The following is a 9,311-nucleotide window of genomic DNA, read 5'->3' on the forward strand; positions in this document are numbered from 1 at the left end:
AGATTTAATTAATCTATCCTTTTTTTATTACTTGTTGAATTTGAAAAGCTCTTTATATTAATCATGCATCTTACGCAGAGAATACGCGACTGCGTCAGACTTTCCGTATAACATCCGCTTAAAAAGGTACAAACTAATCTTGTTTACATGAAATAAGCCTGCTGCCGAGCAGGTTTGAGCTTACGGACCTGTTGCTATGACAGCAAGTCTAGGATGAGCTTCGAAGAACCAAATAATCCAAGATCATGCCAAATCGTCAACAATCAAATCCAGCTAACTGAGTTAGCGACGTACGAAGAACGGGCCCCTGCTCTTGGATGGCAGAGTTTTGCTCCCTAATCAAACACACCTGATCCAGCTAATCAAGGTCTTACAAGGCAAACTAGAAACAGGCAGGTGTGATGAGGGAAGTTTCAACTAAACTCTGCAGGTCCCTGGCCCTGCAGGACTGAATTTGGACACCACTGCCTTAAAAGAAATCTCTATGATACTCTGGATGGGCTTGGGTTTCTCCTTTAATGTAAACAGCACTGTGGTGGCATAGTGGCTCAATGGGTAGCACTTTTGCCTAACATCAAGAAGATCCACGTTTCGAGCCCCGGCTAGTTCAGGTATTCTTTCTGGGTGGAGTTTGCATGTTCTCCATGTGTCAGTGTAGGTTTACTCCAGGTGCACCATGAAAATAGCCATAGATGCTGGAATGCAATAATAAATGTGAGGCATCGGCACACAGAGAAACTCAAAAAAGGTGCGGACTGTTCTGTGGCAATTCACTGACCTTTTCTAATCCTCAAAGAAGTCACACTGTATTATTAGTATCATTGGCTTAGAAGACCTCTGACTCAGCATCAATTACAGGGAGTGTGGGGCAGGTTGTGTTTGCAATACCAGAATTAGATCTAATATGGTAATCTAGTCTGTTTTACTGCTTGGATGAATTTCAAAACAATAGTACAGCTCTACTAAATAACAATCACCCATGCTTTCATGCATGATGTCTTTAGAATCCAACTTATATTCACACTTGAAATGACAATGTAGCCACACTACCCCACATTACATTAGGTACGTTTACATGCAACCTAATAATCCATTTGTAATCGAATTGATGGCTCAATCGTATTGAAAAGCCTTCATGTAAACACCTTAATCAATACGATTGAAGACGATCGGATGCAAATTTGGATCGTATTGAAGGGGGTGGTGTACTCCGATCTGTGATCCGATCCGCAGGAGAAAAACGCGTGAATCGTAGTATTTTCTCAATCGAATGCAAAAATACATTGTGCACATGTGCAGAAAATTTGTGCCTCAAGTTCACGTCTTATATTAAACTCTTATATCACATGATTCTCGTCAAAGAAACACGCAATAGCAAGGCAGTGGCATCACGCATTATTAAGGTAAGGTTACAGGGGTCACGCCGTGTTTATGTATACTTTTAAAACATTAGGCTACTTTAAGCAATAAAATAGCATTGTGACTTTTGAAAAGTGTGTTTTCATTACCTATATCTGAAAACTTCTTAAGAACAACTTTCTACAGCTCCGCTTTGACTCTAATCCAGAGATAAATCGTGAACTCGATGAGAGATGCTGTCCGCAGCGTGGCGTTGCCAAGTCCTCTGCTTTTTTTAGTTTAGATTTGAGCTATACTGTTTAAACTGTTTTTTTTCTGCGGGTTAAAGATAAAATCATTTCGTTTATGTGGACAGTCATTGGGATGCTTTTGGGCTAGTTTTGAATGTCCATTTGGATGGTTCTGATACGCGAATCTGGCAGCCCTGGCGCAGACGTTCGGTTCAGATTCTATAGAATGTACATATAAAAGAAAATTTTTATCAGATTGCAATGTTAAGGCTGCATGTAAACTGTATCGTCGTAACCTTCAATAATATTAAATTCAGTTGGATTGACAATTTTTTTTGCATGTAAACATAGCCACCGTGTCAATTCCCTTGCACCCAGCGAGAAAAATACAACATTTCCAAGTCACATGTACTGTTAGACTATAGTTTGCATTGCCTGATGAAAATGTGAGTGCTGTTCACACATGTAAAGGTCAGGCCCATAGTTCAAACAAAAAAAAACATGGTTACTACACTTTTACTACAATAAAACCATGGTAAATTTTCGTAAGGGAAGGTGTTGTGTGTGTTTTTAGCATGTTGCTAGTTGCTAGGGCGCTCTGTTAGTGCAGTTGCTAGGGCATTAAGTATGCTATGTATTCTGTGCCATCATTTAGTAACAATTTCTGTTTTCTCTAGAGATCACTTTTTCAATCAAGCCCAACAGTCAAGCCCTCTTCTTCAAAGGGAGACCTTCAAAGACAACAATTATAGCTGGCACAGAAATAAAAGAGGGAACACAGTGCCTCTCCTCACCTGTATGTGAACTTAGTTTCTCGCAATTTTAATTGATGGTACTGGCGCATTTTTGCTTCCACCTGCTCTGACAGATTGTTTACCAGAGCCCTGAGGTGAGAAGACAACACAACCAAAATAGAAACCTTTGCAGGCAGCAGCCTGTTCCACACAAAGCCATTCAGGTTATTTACAGCATCTCCGTTTATTTTGCACAGGGTTGAAAGGTTCATTTGCAGCTGAGACACGAAGGAGAGAAAATGGCTGCTCGGTCGGGCGATTTGAATAACACCAAACTGCAATTGCCAAAGTAAAGTGCTTTATCTGATGTGATGTGCGACTGTTACTTTGTGTACGGTAACTGGTTCTTTCTGGGTTTTTTTCTATTCTGGGGAGCCATTGTGTTCTGTAGACAGCCATACCCGCTGACCTGTTGAATCGGATAGTTGAACGTTGATAGGTGCGTGCTTCTTTGCATACAGTTGTGTGGATGTTGAAGCATCACAATGTCAACCATTATGGCAAAATCGGAATGTAATGATCCCCCTGCAATCTTATCTGTTACTCACACCGTGGCTACTTATGCAATGTCAATTATATTCAAATGCACAGTTAGGGGAAGCAAATGCAAAGCAGAATGCTTGTTCTCTGTCTGGTCGTGAATGAGCAGTCTCACTGAAAATCTCTGGTACTTTCAAGCACATCAGTCACTGATAACTTGGAGTTAGTTCCACAAACAAGGAACAAACATTAAATCCTGAAGTAATATTTTATCTAAATAGTAATAGTAATAGGGTAACACTATCAAATTATTTCTTGTCAACAGGAAACCCCAGTGTGAGACACGTTTTCCTTTTGGCTACTTTACTTTTTTTTAGTTCAGAGGCAAAACAACGACTCGATTTTCACTAAACACGACATTCTATGATGTCTTGAATGTCATGATTCACCTCTTTATTTCACTTTTCCACAGGGGTTGTGGCAGTGGGAATGTCTCACAGAACATGAGAAAGGTAGATTCTGCCATCCTTTCTATGCTATTGCTTGTAAATATTTGACAGATGTCTTGTAATGTACTTGTTATTTACTGTATTTGTTGTTGACAAAAAGTTTTTATCTCAAACCATAAGATGTTCTTTAAAATGGTTCGGTTGCGTAGTAGTCTGTAAAATGTAGTAAAATTATAAGAAACACATAGAAAGAAGAATAAAGAAGGCCACATAGGATATTTTCCTACAGGGAAACTTCCCTTGTGTTGTTGGGTCAAAGTATGAGGATAATTTAAAAAGAAATTCCCTGACAACCCCCCCCCCCCCCAAAATTTTTTTTTTTTTGAATAAACTGCTACAGATCCCTTTTAATGCAATTTTTGTATTATTTTTTTTTTATTGAATATTACCTCACAAAATATGAACAAATTTTTTTCATTGTACACACAATAATTTTATTTAAATTAAAAGCTTGAACTTATCTCAAATATTCCTGGCATAGCTCATCTATTTTAATGTGAAAAAACCAAAGTCATCAACATAAACATTTACACCCTTCACATGCCAGCTCAACACTTAGAGCTTGAAAAACGACTGTTCTGTGTCACTATATTTGATAGGGTGTCAATCACAATCAATCACAGAGGTCTCGAACCTGACCACAACACTTTCCTGGATAAATCGTGTAAGTGAAGGTATTCACAGAGAAAGGCTGGGAGTTGAGAGGTGTTAGCAGGGCCGGTCTTGTCTCCATGCTGCACCTCTTGTTTGGCCCCAGGCGTCTTTCGTGCAGACTCAACTGGGATCCCCTGCAGGTGAAGGTGGCTTAGATAATATCACAGTTACTACACGCAGAACCTGTTTGGGTTATTTTCAAAAACCGAGGGGAGGGAAAAGTACAAGGAAAAAAATGCAGCCACAGCAACAAAGAGGTCTGCGTGCAAACAGCGTCAGGAACTCCCTTCAGGTGAGCGCGTGGAAACACGGGCTTTGCACGAAACGGCCACATACGTAGAAGCGGTTCAATGGATTGTGCTTCGATGAGGGCGTGTGCGCGTGTGCTCAAGCGAGTTGGTTTATGAAAACAAGAGTCACTCACAGGGAGCGCTGAGCATGTTTTCTAACGTCAATCAGACTTACGAATATTTCATCGAATGCGGAACCTTGCCGCTATTGTATTGCAGTTTTACCGAATGTACACTGCTGTTTGTGTTGTCTGTGGCAGGTCTGAACCTGCTTGACCTAGTCACTCGCTGCCTCATTTTTTCCTTTGTCTTTGATTATCACAGTTCCAGTCAGAGGGACTGTCACGCAGAGCCCCCCTTTCTCAGTGGCTTTACGGGACGGTCCCTCTGTCACAACAAATTTAGATTAGTGAAAAACAGGAGTGAATTATGACATCTGAGTCATCGTTCAATGGCTGGTTCGGGGAAAAACGAGTTGATAGTTGTGTGTCTGCTGCAGGCTTTCATAAACACAACTCCCAGGTGGTCCGAGCAGATGTCTGCTGAGAGGTAGGTAGGTAAGGCAGTGGACAGCCCCTGCTCGCCGGCAGGGGTTTGATCAATGGCAGCCTGCTTACTGTGATGCAATCAAAGCTGACAGCCTAGTTTAGCAATATTTATTTTTACACCACGTGCTTACGGCCCTGCTTTCAATCTGTAGGCAGTCCTTTTCAAGAGTTTGCGTGTGAGTATGGGTGATTTACACGTAAAGGGTGCCATTTCGCACCAGTATGTACTTAGACAGGTTCGCCTGGAAAAACTGCAAACTCTTTGTAGGAACATTACTGTACAGTATACTGTACCTCATGACAAGTCTATTCACTGTTTGGTCCTTATCTGTTTAGTTAAACACGTTACATACCTTGATGTTTACATTCTATAAATGCTGTTCTCCAGTCTTCACCTATAATGCCTGATGAGTTTGGAGAACACCTGACAAGAGATCAGAGACAATTCCTTCATGCAGAATCTCTCCAGATCTTTCAGATTCAAGCTCCATGTTGGTGCTTCTTCTCTTCAGTTCATCCCACTCATTTTCTTTAGGGTTCAGGTCAGGGGACTGAAGTTTTATTTTGTGCTCAGTGACTCATTTTTGTGTTAGTTTTGATGTTTGTTTTGGATCATTGCCCTGAAGGAAGATCAAACCATGGCCCATTATATGATTTCTATACTATACCACAGAACTCATGTTGCATTAAATAGTTTTTTATTACTGGTAGCCATCTACTTTTATACATTTGTGCGAGTAATGCTAGGGGATAATAGTGAGTCAAGTGCCTCAAGTTGCCTCAAGTCACAATGCTGAGCACACTTGAACTAAGGTAATGTTATTTATTTTGCTTGTTATCATAAATAATCTGCTCTAGTGGCCTTGCTGAAAAAAAAACAATAAAACCATTACAGAAAATTCTACTGGTTTCCATTAAAATACCAATAGGAACCATTAGCTTTTGCCATTAAAACCACTACACTGTAGTGTGTTTTGGGCCATATTCCATTAAAACCAATACATAGAACCAATAGATCCTGTATTATAATGTTAATTTTAATTATGTATTGTTTAAATTTTGTAAAGGCCCACTAGGGACTGAGAATTGGCTTTGGCTAAAATATTGTAGTATGTAACATGAGCTTATATAACATACTTGTCCCTATTCAAATAAACTTATGAAATGAAATACATACCAATAGAGACCAACAAAGACCAATACACTGTAGTGTGTTTTGGGCCATATTCCATTAGAACCAATAAAATTCCCAATAAAACCATTAAAATGTCTGTGATGTTGTCTATTGTTTTTTTTTTAGCAGGGGGGGCTATGTTGTTATTGATTCTTGGGCCACAAAAAAACCCATCTATAAAAATAAAGTTTAAAAAAAATTCTAAATTTAAGATATGTCTGTAGTCTTACGGCAAGTCATGTTTTAGTAACGAAAATTTTTATGAATTTATTCGTGTTTGATGACACTGATTTCCGCTGTTTTTCGTGTCTCTGGAGACGAATGTCTTTTTCGTCCTTCCCGAATTTCTATCAATGGCTGTTCGTGTCTGTGGCACGACTTTCTTTATTGTGTCATTTTATATTTCGTTTTTTCGTCGTTTTTTCCTATTTTTAAATCATTGTCGCTTGGGGTTAGGGTTAGATTCGGGGTTTACGTTAAGATGTAATATTATGCATTGGTTTCTACATGTTTTTCGTCCGCTTTTCAAACTATTCTCGCCTGGAGTTAGAGTTGGGGTTAAGAAGTCGCAGAAAGTGATTGTAACCCAAACCCAAACAACAATGGTCAAAAAATAGAAAAGAACGATGAGTTTATGAAAAAAAACAGAATAACCCACACTGTAAAAAAACTTTGCTGCGTTAAAATGTTTTGTTAAATCAACTCAGATTTAAAAGTCATGTCAACAGAAATTAGTTGTCACAACTTGTAAAATATAGTTGAGAAAAGTTAAATTTATTAGTTATAACAACTCACCTGTAGTTATAACAACTCATCTCTAGTCAAGATAAATAATAGTTAGTTGAAATGACTTGTAAATCCGAGTTGATTCAACAAAGCATTTTGGGGCAGCAAAGTATTTTTTACAGTGCAAATATGTACAGTAGGCTTTTTAATTCAATTGAATGCATTGATTTTTCAAAGCAGATCTATTCGAGTGATGTTTGTGTCTGTCTCCATACATGTTTATGTCTGTGTTGATTCCATTTTTGTTTGTTTAACTGAGTGTGCGTTTAGGGTGTGTAAGTTAACCTCTCTGTGTGTCTAGTGGTTGTGTCTAGTGCCGTGATTCATCTCATGTGTATTTGGGTTTCCCACCTGAATTGTATCACATTACAGTCTTTTGTCACTCACCTATTACATTACTCTAAAAATAGGCAGCAATTGTGTATGTGGCTGCGGATGGCCCCAACCCAATCAACAATCTAATAAGTTCAAATGATTTATGCCTTTTATGTTAGCCAGTGGTTTGACGTCAAAATGGACGTCAATACAGGGAATGCTACCGCACGAGTAATGGATTTGATGTTGAGATGTAAACTCTCACCTGGGTGTTGACATTAGATCAGGTGTAGGGACAGGCTATTTATAAAGTTTAAAGAGGTTGTATACAGCTCTGCAAAGTTTATTGATGTATTACTTAAATACTTATTGTACTGTATTAAGCCAGTGTCTGTCTGGTTTTATTCTTTTGTGTACACTGAAATTTTACACTATTACATGTGCTTAATGTACAAAACTTTACAGTGTTTTATTCACTAACCCATTATATTAAAAACAACACCCAAAAATATTCATTAATTAATTTTCAATTTTGTTTGGCCGATTGAGATTTTGGCAAGAATGAAAATGATTGTGCGAGTGATGTAGCTATAGCCTACGTAAGTAAGTCTTATCTGTTTTTATGATTAATTCATTATGACAAGAAACGTTGTGGAGAGTGAACCATGATAGAGTTCATACATAAGGTTTAAAAATCAAGCGCAATACTGGAGCACAGGTAGGAATTGAATGCCAGAGGCGTTCCTAAACAGCCCGTAAAAATGTACACGTCAACAGCTCTTATTTCAGTGTTAATAAGGGAGTGCAGCTGAAGCTATAGAGACAACAGAAGCACAATATTCTTATAATTTAAGGTTGTGTGTTAGGATGGGCTCACTGTGTAAACAAAGAAATTTTGAATAAATCCAAATAAGTTTAATACTCATTTAACATAACATACAGAACGTTCTGTGACAATAGCACCTCTATCAATGTGAAATCAATGGGGGAAATCAAACTTTGACGCCCCATCGTTAGATTATGAGACTGGATTTGGGTCAGTGTTTTCTAACACTTAAACTTAGACCACATTATTAGATTACTCTTTGACTTTATGAGTTTACATGAATGACAGCTTAATGATTTTTTTTTTCGTTGTGCATGTACTCAAAGACTGCATAAACCATATTTTTGTCACTGGTGTTACCTTACTTCTTTAGCAATATTAAAGGTGTTTATGAAATATTATTTATAATTTTTTCCAGCTTTAAAGCTTAATTCTTAAGTGTAGCAGAATTCAATGAATTTAAAATTATCATCATGTCACGTGTGAAAATTTGATTTAATGTGAAAGAAAAAACACAGTAACACCAGTGACACATCAAATCACCCGTCACTGGTGTTACTGGTCTTCACTGGTGTTACTGGTGTAACTCTAAAGTGTTTTTCAAGTGTAATATTTCTGTAAAGGCTAGGGACAGAAAAATGGCCATTTCCATAGAATGGCCCATTTCCCAGACAGGATCAACATTATAAATTTCTAAAATAAAAAGCATACCGTAATACTAAAAATAAAGTTAATTCAATAAATGATCACTATATGTTTCATTTTCTTTTTAGTAGTGTGTTAATTGCAGATAAAAGATCAAAGTAGTCTGACACCAAAATCAAGGCTGTCTATTCTTTTATTTCAATTAAATTGTAATTTAAATGTTCATACATTAAAAGCACGGCTAAATAATAATTGTGTCGTTAATCATTGTTATTACCCAGAAAATAATCTGTAAACTTTAGTCATGTACAAATGTCTGGTTTGTTTGTATGATTTGTGTATATTCACAAAAATAAACTATTGTCTTTAATTGTTTATTCATCCATGAAGGTTTGTTGATTAATCACACTGAATAAATGGCAAAACATCTCGGGTGTGAGGCACATGACTCATTGTCGTCAGGGTTTCCTCGTGTATCCGCTGCTGCAATAGAGGTGCGTGAGAGCTGGTTCCGCTCCATTTCACCGATCATTCCACCTGCCGTCAGATTACAGCTATCAGATAAACGGCACAAATCACTTTTATATAAACATCTGTGACCATTTGAAAAATGAAGCATGCACAGCAACGCTCCAATGACAGGGCTTTGAATGAACTTTACTACACTGAAAAAAATGGACTTAGTGGGTCTTCGAATTTAA

The 9,311-nt window shown here is 37.9% G+C and overlaps 1 long non-coding RNA gene across 1 annotated transcript; it reads left to right on the top strand.

Annotated features, from left to right (window-relative positions):
* The first annotated feature begins 447 nt into the window (after nt 1–447).
* LOC141366014 (uncharacterized) lies at nt 448–2,895 on the top strand. The gene is made up of 3 exons (XR_012370934.1): nt 448–611; nt 2,267–2,478; nt 2,581–2,895. It is a non-coding gene; the product is annotated as an uncharacterized lncRNA (long non-coding RNA).
* Nucleotides 2,896–9,311: the final 6,416 nt, after the last annotated feature.

This window comes from Misgurnus anguillicaudatus, chromosome 2 (assembly GCF_027580225.2).
Source record: "Misgurnus anguillicaudatus chromosome 2, ASM2758022v2, whole genome shotgun sequence".
Taxonomy (NCBI): domain Eukaryota; kingdom Metazoa; phylum Chordata; class Actinopteri; order Cypriniformes; family Cobitidae; genus Misgurnus; species Misgurnus anguillicaudatus.